At 48.3% G+C, this 13,239-nt stretch overlaps 2 protein-coding genes across 2 annotated transcripts in view; one reads left to right on the top strand and one right to left on the bottom strand.

Annotated features, from left to right (window-relative positions):
• Positions 1–68, bottom strand: part of TRMU (tRNA mitochondrial 2-thiouridylase) — an 852,019-nt gene extending 851,951 nt beyond the window's left edge. The window contains exon 1 of the mRNA XM_069629233.1: positions 11–68. The gene's annotated coding sequence lies outside the window, so the exon portion shown is untranslated. The remainder of the gene's footprint in view (positions 1–10) is intronic.
• The window catches only part of LOC138514007 (L-threonine ammonia-lyase-like), a 416,242-nt gene that overhangs the window by 83,999 nt on the left and 319,004 nt on the right, over positions 1–13,239 (top strand). The window lies entirely within an intron of this gene.

Here is a 13,239-nt window from a genome sequence, read left to right as displayed (position 1 = left end):
AAAAACTCACCAGCGTAGACAGCAAAGTGGCCGAGGTAACCAAGAGTTTGCTGCGGCCAACATCCTTAGGAGCAGCAAATGCCCGGAAGGAAGCTGTAAGCAGTCCCGGGACGGACCACAGCTGTTTGCCTGCTGAAGCACGGGAGGAAGTCGGGCAAAATTAAGAAAAGGGGCAGATGTTTACAGCGAGGAAGAGCGGCATTTCGAACGCAGGAAAAATAATCGCTGTACAACAAAGTAAGGGTACAGCGAGGTTAACAGAGCCCAGAAAAGGTTGCCAAGCAATGTACAAACGAGATGGACGGGAGCTGCAAATTAAGAAACAGAAGCTAGGCATAGGGTCCAAGAGCCACATTTTTTGTAGAACTACAGTTACAAACGTTGGAAGCAGAACAACATGAAGCAATATGGCTAACGGAGAGCACAAGCAGTTAGCCAACAGCTGAAGTAGGAACATTATTTCAATTATACGAATAGCTTCAGTAAAAGCAATTAGAGCAATCAGCGGAGCCAGGCACACAGAAAGTGAGACACGGCCGGGGTTGCCTTTAGCAACCAGGAAGAGAAAAATTTACTTGGCATCAGGAGCCCCCAGTAAGGAAGAAATGTTTACCTAGGGAAATAACTCAAGAACAACACGCTCATCTTGGACGCAAGATGACACGTCGCAGCACAGATTTTGTTTCTCTGGCTTCACGACTAGCAATTAAACAATTTTTAAGCAATGATAAAAAATTAAGTACCTAAAGGTCAAGGGTGCAAGGCCAGACAGCATTACCATCAATACAAAAACACAGGATGAATAAAAGTTTTTGATTTTTGTTTGAAGAAAACGAGGCAATGTGGAATTTAGCAATTTTTAAATCTAAAAGCACAAAGGGAAGACGAAGACCCGGCAGAATTCGAAAGTAAGGTGGCAAGGTCAAGAGCATTAATTACATCAACTTACCACAGCACCTCCACCTGGCAAAAAGCAAGGTTTTTCACAGAGGGGGGTCTTTATTTTCTACCTGGGAACCATAAGTAATACAGACGCTAAGGTTTTTTACGTTAAGATTGTCAGATAAGCGACCGAATAACATGCCACTACAACAGCACATGTTACACCAACTAACAAAAACATACCGAGACGGTTGCGTAACAGGAGCAGAGAGCTCTTGGTGAAAAGAAAGACAGTCAGGCAGACCCATGCAGGACACAAGTGGTGAAGGCAAAGCCACATAGCGAAGAATTCTCGTCCCGAACCAAGAAGGTTTAAGAACCACAGAGAAAGCTATCCAGAACAAAGGGAGGCAGATAAAAAGAGAACCCTTAAGAAAGAATCTCCAATTGTCGCACAGCAATCCGAACGGAATGCAACAAAAGAATTAGGAGTTGGCCGGTTGCCGGCAGAGGAGGACTTGCAGCTAATCCAGCCCAGCCAGACGTACTCCTACATTGACGTGGAAGGCGGAACGAGAAGTTTGGGCTGCAGCGATGGCAAACAAAATGGTCGACCAAATCATAGCGAAAGTAGCCACAACACCCGCAACAAGAGAACAAACACGTTCAAATATTTGCCGAACAAACAGCGGAACATGAAATCAACGAAAAAGGCCAGCCAGGTGATGGAGTGCATATAAAAGGAGAACCCGAAAATAGGGGCCTCCGTTCCATGCGGCAATCCGAACGGAACACTGCAAAATATTTCTGTGTACGCAGTATAAAGAAAAGAACCCTGAAAACAGGGTTTAGAGCATCACACAGAGTGGTTGTTTCGCCACAATGTAAGGAGAACCCGTACACAGGGGACCCAGTTCCGCACAACACTCCATATAGAGTTGAGCACTGAGGCACCAAACGAGGCAAAGTAAATCTAGATAAGAAAGCACGGAAACCGGCAGGACACCCGGCAGCTAGGAGACAGTAACAATCCTTAAGGAGAAGTAGAGACGGCACCAAACACCAAGGTCAAGGTAAGCAAGGAAACACCCAAGGGAGTGGGGGGGGGGGGAGAAGGCACACAATTTGTGAAATGCCGTTGGCACCAGCCGGCCGGGGGCTGGACAGCACCCACACAGGCAGACAAAAGCCAGGACTAGGTCCTGGAAATTTATGAGAACTGAACAAACAGCTTGAAAATATATTCAGTGTTGGGACTCCAAGCGGAGCACCAAACAAAGCAGCTGCATACAAGATAACCTGGGCGCGGGCCAATAGCCAGCAAAGGGCACAATAAGGTGTTGCGTTTTGGCAGCCAGCACCAACAGGCCGGGGGGGGACAATAGAAAGCACACACAGAAATATAAGGGTAATCCAAGCAGAAGAACAAGGAATAAAATAATAGGACCAGAGCCGAGCCAGGCAAGACCAAACCCCAATCCACCACCTCATTGTGATATGAAACAACGCCCAGACATCAGGATGGTTCCCGCAGGAGTGCATGATAAAGGGATAAGTAGTGGTTCAAGGAGCCAGTATATTAGCTCAGTGTGTTTGAGTTCCCGTGTTGCTGCATGATGTGTGCGATATGGAGATCACAGTTTCCAGATTCAGATCCCGGCAAGGACAACGCAGTTTTTATCCGCCCAAGGAAAATAAAGGATCACTGATTGCGGTTAGCTGATAATCACAGGTAAACTATACAACACTTGGTGATGTCACTGCATAAAAACATAGCACTGTTTAAAAAGGCTTCCTTTTTAGAACTTAACCAGTTGACAGAGTTAAGAAGCAGGCACTGAACAGCTTAAGAAAGCAGTGCACAAACAACCGAGAGTGGGGGCCTGAATCACGAGTCACTTACCAACGGGCAGCCAAAGGGGCAGGTGGGGAGAGAGTTTCCAATAACATAGACACTACCGCAAAACAGCATTGGAGCAGAGGAAGTGAGCAAATCGCACCCGGTACAGGGGGGCTGGTGGAAGAGCACGGCGCCAACACGGTTGCCCAGAAAATACATAACGATGGGGCACAACACAAGGACGCTCCCCCACCGAACTCGCAGTGTTTTACCAACACATGCGTAGTTGGACACTTAAAACAAAAACGGTAAGTAAACAATGAAGGAGTTGGCAGCAACTACCAAAAAGGGAATAACAGAGTGAAAGAGGCACACACAGGCGGTGCATGCCAGATAAACGGCGGCTAGAAACTTAAGGGAACAGGGTCCAACGGAAGTCCAACTGGCACCGACAAGGATCGACGGAGAACTTCAGGAAAACCTAGACAAAAGAGAAATTAGTGGGGAGACAAGTCACAGACAATAACAAGTCAGTAAAAAATATATAGAATTTTAGTAAAACAGGGCAGCATAGCCCACAAGACACCGGCGAAGACCGGAGGTAGTACTTTTAAGAAATAAGTAAGGCAACAACAGGCTAACGCCGAATGGCTGGGGCCAAAGGGCTGCAAGTAGCAGGAAACCTGAAAACGGATTTTAAAAATAAAAAATAAAAAGGGGAATCGCTGAGAAAGCAGTCGCAAACACCACTCAACATAATATAGCAGCCAAATGCCGGACAGCCGGGGCCAAAAAGGGGCAGCAAGTAGCACGAAAGCAGTGGGGAACACCACTCAACACAATATAGCAAATGGCTCACAGTAATACTAGAAACAAAGTTAGTACATGGAGGCTCGCAAAAAGACTATGTACAAACACTAACATAATACAGTAAGTGAATTAATAAAAAAGTACAGGGGCAGCCCACATTGAATACAGTATAAAGTCAAGCTAGGGCAGCAGACCCCAAACACTGTGTACGCAGCATGGGCGCAGGGGGAAGGGCCGGAGTAGTCATAGGGCCAGCAAAAGGGCCAGAAGGCCATGTTCGGGGGTCGGAAGATAGTACTCCAGCAAATGTATGAAACGGAAGGGTGCTCAGAACCGATTAAAACCAGAAACGGTTAGAGCAGTAGCCACCAGGGATCGGGTGAAGACCAGTGACAGAAGTTTTAATAAAAAGCAGAGATCTTGGGGGTAAATAAGAGTCCAACACACAAGGGTAAGTTATAGTCATAGGAAAGAGCTGGACCAATAACAGGCGGAATAATTACAGCCTTAGAATGCAACACTACGCGAGCAAGACCAGGTAATGACAAAACCCCCACAGGGGGCAACACCGGTCACAGGGAAGGGACGAGCCCTACCGGGAATGGGCAGATAATTTGGCCATTGATGGAGCTAGAGAAGCAACTTTTGGGGGAACTTGGATGGCCGGTAACCCATCCAGGTGTGGGGCCACGGGCCAGGGTGCACAACCCTGGACCTCGTGCCCAAAAGCGTACATTATGTATGATATGGTTATTATTATTATGACTATTTATTTTGTGTAATATTATGTAATGTACAATAAAAACCCACAGCCTTTTTATTGCCAACACTTACACAATGTGTCAGTAATCATTGGGGAAACATAATATGGGTAACTGTCGCCAGCATCTTGGCTGCACTGGTTATTGTGCACAACGTGCCCGAGATGGTGAGAGGATCTAACTGAAGGGAAGTGGCACCAGCAGAGCGAGTCTCGTCAGGTGATGCAGTGGTCACTAGACAAACAGCTGGTGCTTACAGTGCTGAGGGAAATAACCAAGCATGCATTAAAATTCAACATCGCCCTAATACCCAGGCAAAAGTAATAACGCTGCTGATGCATTATCTAGTTTTCAGCTGGAAACTTTCAGAGCCTTGAAACCATAGGCAGATGCATGGGGGACAAGAGTCCCAAAGGAGGTCTGGGGAATACTGGAAGCGGAGCAGTGAGAAACCACACACCGGGCAAAAGAAAGGAATCTTGCCCCAACCTACACATAAATGCACCCTGAACACGGGTGCTGAGAGACAGGAAATGGATCAGTCAGTGTTATAAGGTGACAGGCTTATTGGGTGAGCTGGCCAGGAACGCTTTGGCCCAGAAGACAACCAAGCTTTATTTTAAGTGCCTAAAATACTTCAGGGAAATAACTAAGGTTAATAACAGTAAGGACATTGAAGAAAGGCACGTAAATGATTTCCTGGAATAGTCATTTAAACAGAGCAAAAAGAAATCGTGGGCTTCATCCCACCTGGCTGCAATATGTTATTTCATTAAATTAGCGGGTGGTAGAGGGCCCAAGCACATAAGCCTGGAGGTGACATGCAGGAAGGAAGGGACTCCCCTCTCTCCTCCCACCCTGGCGACAGCAACAGGTGTGGGTTGGGAGGGGTGGTTCGGGGACCGACACCAGACAAGTTTTCACTGATACACACATGGCCATAAGGGAACACAGGGTGAACAAAAAGGACCCCAGCCTCATGGGCGCCATTTTTGTTTAGTAAGAGGATGCAAAAGTAGATTGGGGGGGAGATCTTGGGGGTAAATAAGAGTCCAACACACAAGGGTAAGTTATAGTCATAGGAAAGAGCTAGACCAATAACAGGCGGAATAATTACAGCCTTAGAATGCAACACTACGCGAGCAAGACCAGGTAATGACAAAACCCCCACAGGGGGCAACACCGGTCACAGGGAAGGGACGAGCCCTACCGGGAATGGGCAGATAATTTGGCCATTGATGGAGCTAGAGAAGCAACTTTTGGGGGAACTTGGATGGCCGGTAACCCATCCAGGTGTGGGGCCACGGGCCAGGGTGCACAACCCTGGACCTCGTGCCCAAAAGCGTACATTATGTATGATAATACCCTTCACTGCGTAGGATCACAGGGCCAGGGAGACAGAGGCAATAGGAGGGCTTCCAGAAGGACAGGAAATGGCACCAGCTACACAGAATTTGCACCCAAGGTGCCAGCATGCCCTCAGGCAAGAATATATCCGAGCCGGAGGAGCCTGAGAAACTTGGAAAGAAAAACTGCAGCGTTTTCAAACACAACGTTGTATTTATGTTTGCGGTCGCTTCAAAAGCGACCGCAAACATAAATACAACGTTTTTAAAGCTGCGGTTTTATTTCTAAGTTTTCCGGGCTCCTCCAGCCCGGAAACCTTAGAAAAAAACTGTAGCTAGTGCTTATTTTTAAAAAAAAATAAATAGCACTTACCGAGATTCAGCTGCTGCTTTCCTGCTCTGGTCTCCGGTCCCCGTCCTCTGCGTACAGCACCAATGAAGGAAAAGCCACCCAGCGGTAGCTTTTGTTTACTACAGCTGGCTGGCTTTTCCTTCATTAGTGCCGCAAAAGCCAGCACAGGCGGGCATCCATTTCACAAAATGGATGCGCCCATGTGCTTGCTTTTGCGAATTTTGAGCTTGAATAGCTCAAAATTTTACATAGGAAGTTTTAAAAAAAAAAGTGCTAGTATTAATTTTTTAATGTTGCCTATCTATTTTTAAAATAACATTTTTTACTGGACTATCCCTTTAAGGCCTGAGCACATAAAAGAGCCATTGGAGACTTGCATGCACCTGACGGGGGCACACCCAAAGCAGAATTGGAGAAATGGAGGGCATTTGATTAATTCTATAGGGATTTGTACACATCTGACTCCCCAACTCAGGAGTCGATAGGCACCTTTTTGGAGAAATGTGATCTGCCGAAGGCAACGGAGGCTCAAAGGAAAGGGTTAGGAGAGGACATAAGGAAGGAAATGGTCTTAAAAGCCATTAGTTTTCTTACAAGAAATAAAGCCTGGGTCTAGATGGATTCTCTCCATAATTCTATATGCGATATGCAGGTACACTTCTGGGTCCACTTCACATGTTATTTAACATGATCTGGAGGGAGGACAGGGTCCCTAGTTCGATGGAGGAGGCGTGGGTGTCGGTGATCCCTAACGAGACTAAGGGCCCGGGTCTTTGCTCCTCGTACCCTCTCATTGTAGCCGGTCAAGTGGCACAGCGAGTAGAGTGCTCGCTTTGACATCAGTGCAGAGCCTGCGAATGCAGGTTCGAATCCCGGCAGCGCCCAACTCAGCGTTTCATCCTTCCGAGGTCGATAAATGAGCACCACACACCGTGGGTAATAATAAGCAGCGCTCAGATACCTGAGGGTTCGTAGCGCTATATAAATGCCAAATTATTATTGTGGTACTAAACATTAATAGGAAGCTTTATGCCGAATTCCTAGCAGCGCACTTGGACCAAATACTTCCTGAACAGATCAGTCTGGGTTTGACGCGGGAAGACAGGCGGCAGATAATATAAGGCGAGCAATAGACCATATCGATATTGCACACAGGAGAAAGATGCCGGCGATGCTAGTCACCTTAGACTCAGAAAAGACATTTGACCGTCTGGAGTGGGGCTATTTAAGGGCAGTGTTGTGCAAGTTTGATCTGGGGGAGGGCTTCATAAGGGGGGTATTTGCATGTGCGACACACCCTCTGGGAGAGTGGCAGTGAATGGCCAGCTATTGCAGGGCTTTCGCTTAAGTAGGGGGATGAGGAAGGGTTGGCCGCTTTCGGCTCTCCTCTTTGCGTCGTCTGTTGAGCCTCTGGCCGAGCGAGTGAGGACCAGGAAGGATATAAAGGGCCTTAGCTGTGATGGGATCGATCACAAAATAGTGTTATATGTTGATGATATTCTTTTGGCTTTGTCTAAACCTGAGTGTTCACTCCCCCCAACACTGGATCTCTTTGAAGAATATGTAGCAGTATCTGTGTTCAAAATAAATCTGAACTTGTCTTTGGGTCAGGACAGAATGCAAGGCCTGCCGGGTATCTCCCCCTTTAAGTGGGTGATAAAGAGCATTAACTATTTGAGCATTTGGATTACAGCTCAGGTGGGAGATTTATACGATGCAAATTATCTCGAAGTACTGGGCGCGATCAGGGCAAATATATTGAGGTGGTGTAGAGGCATCGCGAGAGCACCGCTCTCGCGAGATCTCGCCCGCGCGACCAGCTCCGCCCCCGCGCGCTACGCGCGCATTACGGGACGAGCTGAGGATGCGGAAAGCAGCGTCTTCCCGGCTCCTCCGAGCACGGGAGTCTTTTGTTAGTTTAACGGTGCTCCAGAGACACGGCACCCAAACCCTTGTTTGGCCACGTTGGCCCAGCTAATCCAGGACATTATCAGTGCCTCATGATTGCAGACCTGTTGGTAATAAAGCCCTGTTGAAAAGCCTGCCTGGCTCCTGTCTTCCTTTGGGCGGCTTTATACTACATAAATTGGCGACGAGGATCACCACAAGAAACCGCGCAGAAACATGCAGGGAGCCACACCGCCACCACCCTTTCTACAGACACCAGGTAGGCCTGCCATTCCTTGGCCACAATGGCAGCCCCTGTTCACGACCTACGTCGAGGCGATGGGCGGATCTGGATTTTCAGCGGTGAGACGCAGGGCCATGTTACTTAACGCCTTAGGGGTGGAAGGGCAAAGAATATTTGAAGGCCTTACCCCGATACCAGTAGATGACGTCAATGACGATGTGTTCATGGAGGCCGTGAGGAGAATCATTAAGAGGTTCGCCAGCAAAGAGAACACTGTACTCCATAGAATAAGGTTTTACACTCGGAAACAGGAACAGTCCGAACCTGTCGATGACTACGTCACGAAGTTAAGGGAACTGGCAGCTTTGTGTAACTTTGGTACCGACGCGGAAAACCGCATATGCGACATGCTAATCGTCCATACCAACAGTCGCAAAGTCCAGGATAAGTTCATCCTCGAAAAAGAATTACAGTTAGAAAAAGCTGTGGAAATTGCCAGAGCGGTAGAAGAAACCGCGGGGAGAAGGAAAGAGTTTACAGGAGCCCAAGTCCCCACTGAAATACAAGCAGTTGGATTCCGTCCAAGAAAGGAGAAATCCGCACCAGACACGAGAGAGTCAAGAAACAGCAAGAGAGAACCCCTCAAGTGTCATAGGTGCTCCAGCACCAAACACCTGGCCTATGACAGAGAGTGCCCAGCCAGAGACAAGGAGTGTTCAATCTGCAGACGCATAGGACACTTCTCGACAGTGTGTCGATGGAGGAACAAGAAAGTCGCGAGCCTCACCACGGACCACACAAAAGAAAGAGAATCCTCGTCAGATGAGGAGGGGAGACCCACGGTCATAATGGTGAACAGCACCCGAGCCAGGAGAGAGAAGCCTCACTGCGTCATCAGAATCGACGGAAGAGAGACTCGGGTCATGGCAGATTCCGGGTCGGATCTCACCATCCTACCCCTTCAGACATATAAAGACATGGTGGGTAAAGAGAAAGTGGAAGTGCTCACCACACGACACAAGCCCACAGTGTTTGGGGGGGCCTCAGTCGAACTCTTAGGGTATATCAACGGAAAAGTCGAATTCAAAGGAAGGGAAACCATCACCAGGGTCTACTTCAGCCATGAAGGGCCGGCAGTATTGGGCTGGGATGATCAAGACAAGTTAAAAATCAGACTGGATCCCAGCACAGAAGATCAAGTTCTATCAGTCAATATGAAGAGTGAATCGGTGGTAAAGGGCGACTACCCAACACTTTTCTCGGAGGAGCCGGGACACATTAAAAGCTTCATTCACAAGATCGTGCTCAAAAGAAATGCCGTCCCTGTCAAACATCGGGTGAGACCAGTACCGGCCACAGCAAGGGACACCCTGAGACAACAGCTGGACAAAATGAAGAGGGAAGGAGTGATAGAAGAAATTGAAGCGTCCGAATGGCTGAGCCCAGTCGTCCTGATAAAGAAACCCCACTCACAGGAATTAAGGGTATGCATAGACCTGCGCAGTCTAAATTTAGAAGTCATCGCGGACAACTACCCACTCCCAAGCATAAACGAACTCATATTATTAATGAAGGAGGCCAAAATATTCTCGAAGCTTGATATGAGAAATGCATATCATCAGATACAGCTCCATGAAGAGTCGAAACCCCTTACAGCTTTTATCACGCCCTTTGGCACGTTCCAATTCACGAAAATGCCTTTCGGGTTGTCGTCAGCTGCGTCGGCCTTTCAGCGCATGATGGACGTCCTACTCAGGAAAGTCGAAAATGTAGTATATTTTCAGGATGACATATTGGTTTATGCAAAGGACAAGCAGACGCATGATACCACCCTCAAAGTGGTTCTTAACAAACTACAAGACGCAGGAGTGCGTTTACGTCACGAGAAATGCTCGTTTGGAGTAAAAGAAGTGGAATATCTGGGATACAAAATTTCGGAAAAAGGGATCAGCCCGAAAGAAAATCTGATGCAAGCCATCACCAAAGCTCCCGAACCAGCCACCAAAGAAGAGGTGAGGTCGTTTCTGGGATTGGCTGAGTATTACGCGAAATTTATACCCAAGTTTTCGGAAACCACGTCTCCCCTACGCGATCTACTCAAAAAGGGAACAGAATTTTCGTGGAGAGAACCTCAGAAGAGGGCAATGGACACCATAAAGCACCACATCATGAAAGCTCCGTGTCTGCAACCCTTCAACCCAGAGTGGGACACGGTCATTACCACGGACGCCAGTGCGTACGGATTAGGAGCAGTGCTAACGCAGAGGAGAGGTGACACCGAACATGTGGTGGCCTTCGCGTCTAAGGCACTATCAGAAGCAGAACAAAATTACTCAACGATTGAAAAGGAGATGCTAGCATGCGCATGGGCAGTCGAACATTTCAGAACATATGTGTGGGGCACAAAGTTCAAACTGGTGACAGATCACAAGCCACTCATCCACATGCTCAGCCCGGGAGGCACCAAAACATCCACGCCCAGGCTAGCTCGCATCGCAGCAAAGCTACAAGAATACACATTCGATATCCATCACATATCGGGTTGGAAAAACTCGCAAGCCGACTGCATGTCGAGACTGCCCGAGAACAAGGAAAGGGCTACCACATTCCTACAGGGGGAATGCATAGTCGCATCCATATCAGACATAAGGACCCCAGACTACCTGGAACTCAGCGAAAGACACTGGGAAGAAGAAGATGGGAAGGACCCAATCATGGCCAAGATACGCAATTGGATCAAAGAGGGCTGGCCCAATGAGAAAATGCTGCCGGAAGGCATGAGAGCATACTGGAAGGTGCAAGATGAGTTGTCGGAAACGGAGGGAATAATCATGAAAATGGATCAGATCATTCCCCCCACAGGAATGAGGCGCACCATACTCTGCAGGGCCCACGCGGGGCACCTAGGGAACACGATGACTCGCCGCAGGGTGAGAGAAGCTTACTGGTGGCCGTCTATGGACCAGGAAATACGCGCCATGATAGAGCGCTGCCATGAATGCCTGAACAGTGACAAAAGACTTAAGGTCCGACAAGCGCCTCTCATTCCCACGGAGATACCAGAAGCGGTATGGTCCAAAGTGGGCATTGACTTCATAGGGCCCCTGGAGGCGATGGAAACGGAACATAAATACGGCATAGTGCTGGTCGACTACTTATCCAAGTGGGTCGAAGCTGAGTTTGTCCCGAATATAACCACAGAGACGGTCATAGAGGTACTCACTGAAATTTTCCAGAGGGAAGGCCTCCCCAAAGAAGTCGTCACGGACAATGGGGTGCAACTAGTATCCAAAGATATGGAAGCATTTTTAAGAAAGAACCACATCAAACAAAAGAAGGCGGCCTTGTATCACCCCCAAGCAAATGGACTGGTGGAGAGGGCCAATAGGTTCATAAAAGGGGCCATCCAACTGGCAACAGCGTCAGGAATGAACCCCCTCAAAACTGCCAAAGAAGCCATAGCGGCTCACAGACTTACGCCAAATGGGATTACCCAAATATCCCCATTCAAAATGTTGAGAGGGAGGAGTGCGGCATCCACCCTCATTCCTCCATGGCTGGCGAAAGTAAGGGAAGATGAAGCAGTCGACATGACTGAAGTAGTATGGCGCATGGAGAGAAACAAGAAACGCATGAAAGCGTGGAGTGATGAAAGAAGAAGGACGAAGCAAGCGCCCAACATAAGAGAAGGGGACTGGGTCAAAATCAAATTGCCAAGAAAGGACCCAGACACGGGATCCCGATACAGTAGGCCCATAAAAGTAACTCACCAAGGGACCAATCACGTCCGCACGGAAGACGGGCGTTCGTGGAACTTGGAAAGGGTAGCAGTATACCAGAGAAGGCAAGAAGAAGCGAGGACCCAAGAGACACCCCACGTAGAAACCGGAAATGACGTTAGGAGAAATGAGGAGCAAGAAGCAGAAGGAAGCGAAGGAGAAAAAGATGCTAGCGTAGAGGAACGGGAAGAACCATGTGAAAGTCCTGAACCAGAACAGCAGAGACCATGCCCTGAAATCAGCGAGAGGCCCCGAAGGGTATGCAGAAGACCGGTGAGATACAATGACTATGCACTACAATGAACTCGTTCTGCTTTTGGGAAAAGGGAGGTGTGTAGAGGCATCGCGAGAGCACCGCTCTCGCGAGATCTCGCCCGCGCGACCAGCTCCGCCCCCGCGCGCTACGCGCGCATTACGGGACGAGCTGAGGACGCGGAAAGCAGCGTCTTCCCGGCTCCTCCGAGCACGGGAGTCTTTTGTTAGTTTAACGGTGCTCCAGAGACACGGCACCCAAACCCTTGTTTGGCCACGTTGGCCCAGCTAATCCAGGACATTATCAGTGCCTCATGATTGCAGACCTGTTGGTAATAAAGCCCTGTTGAAAAGCCTGCCTGGCTCCTGTCTTCCTTTGGGCGGCTTTATACTACAGGTGGAGTTTGCAGAAGTTATCACTATTGGGCAGAGAGGCAGCGATAAAGATCAACATCCTGCCAAAACGACTGTACTTATTTCAAGTTCTCCCGGTGATGCTTCCCAAACAAGCATTAGGGAACCTCCAAAAGGAGCTTAGCAAATTTGTATGGAGGAATCGTCCGGCAAGGGCAGCATCTGTGACGTTATAGAGGCCTAGAGACAGAGGTGGGGAGCTTTACGCCAGCTTCAGAATTATTATCAGGCTAAACAGTTGCGAGTACTGCAAGACTGGGTTGATCCGAACTCAAAAATAATCTGGTGACAGCTAAACAAGTAGTCGGCAGGCCCCTCAGATATATGCTATGGATTACCCGCTCTGGTTGCCCTATTTGTAATGTACGAGCTTCTATTCACTGCCACTATGCTCCGAGTCTGGGACGATGTTGTGAAAAGGATGGGAATAACAACATTCCCGGAATCGGACAACTCCAATCCACCATAATATTAACTTTACTCTAGCTTATCAAAATAGTTTTTCAGATGCGGCATACAGGAGGATGTGATTTCATCTCACGGATGTTTGAGGAGGGGGAAATTAGATCTTTTGCGGCCTGTAAAGACACATTTGGAATAACTGAAGGTGAGCGCTTTACTCAGCTACAGCTTCAACACTGGGTCCTTCAGGGGGATAATAGGATGGGTGCC

This window comes from Ambystoma mexicanum, chromosome 12, assembly GCF_040938575.1.
Source record: "Ambystoma mexicanum isolate Mex_15411 chromosome 12, UKY_AmexF1_1, whole genome shotgun sequence".
NCBI lineage: Eukaryota > Metazoa > Chordata > Amphibia > Caudata > Ambystomatidae > Ambystoma > Ambystoma mexicanum.
The sequence above is the reverse complement of the archived record's forward strand: the minus strand, read 5'-3'. Positions and strand labels throughout refer to the sequence as shown.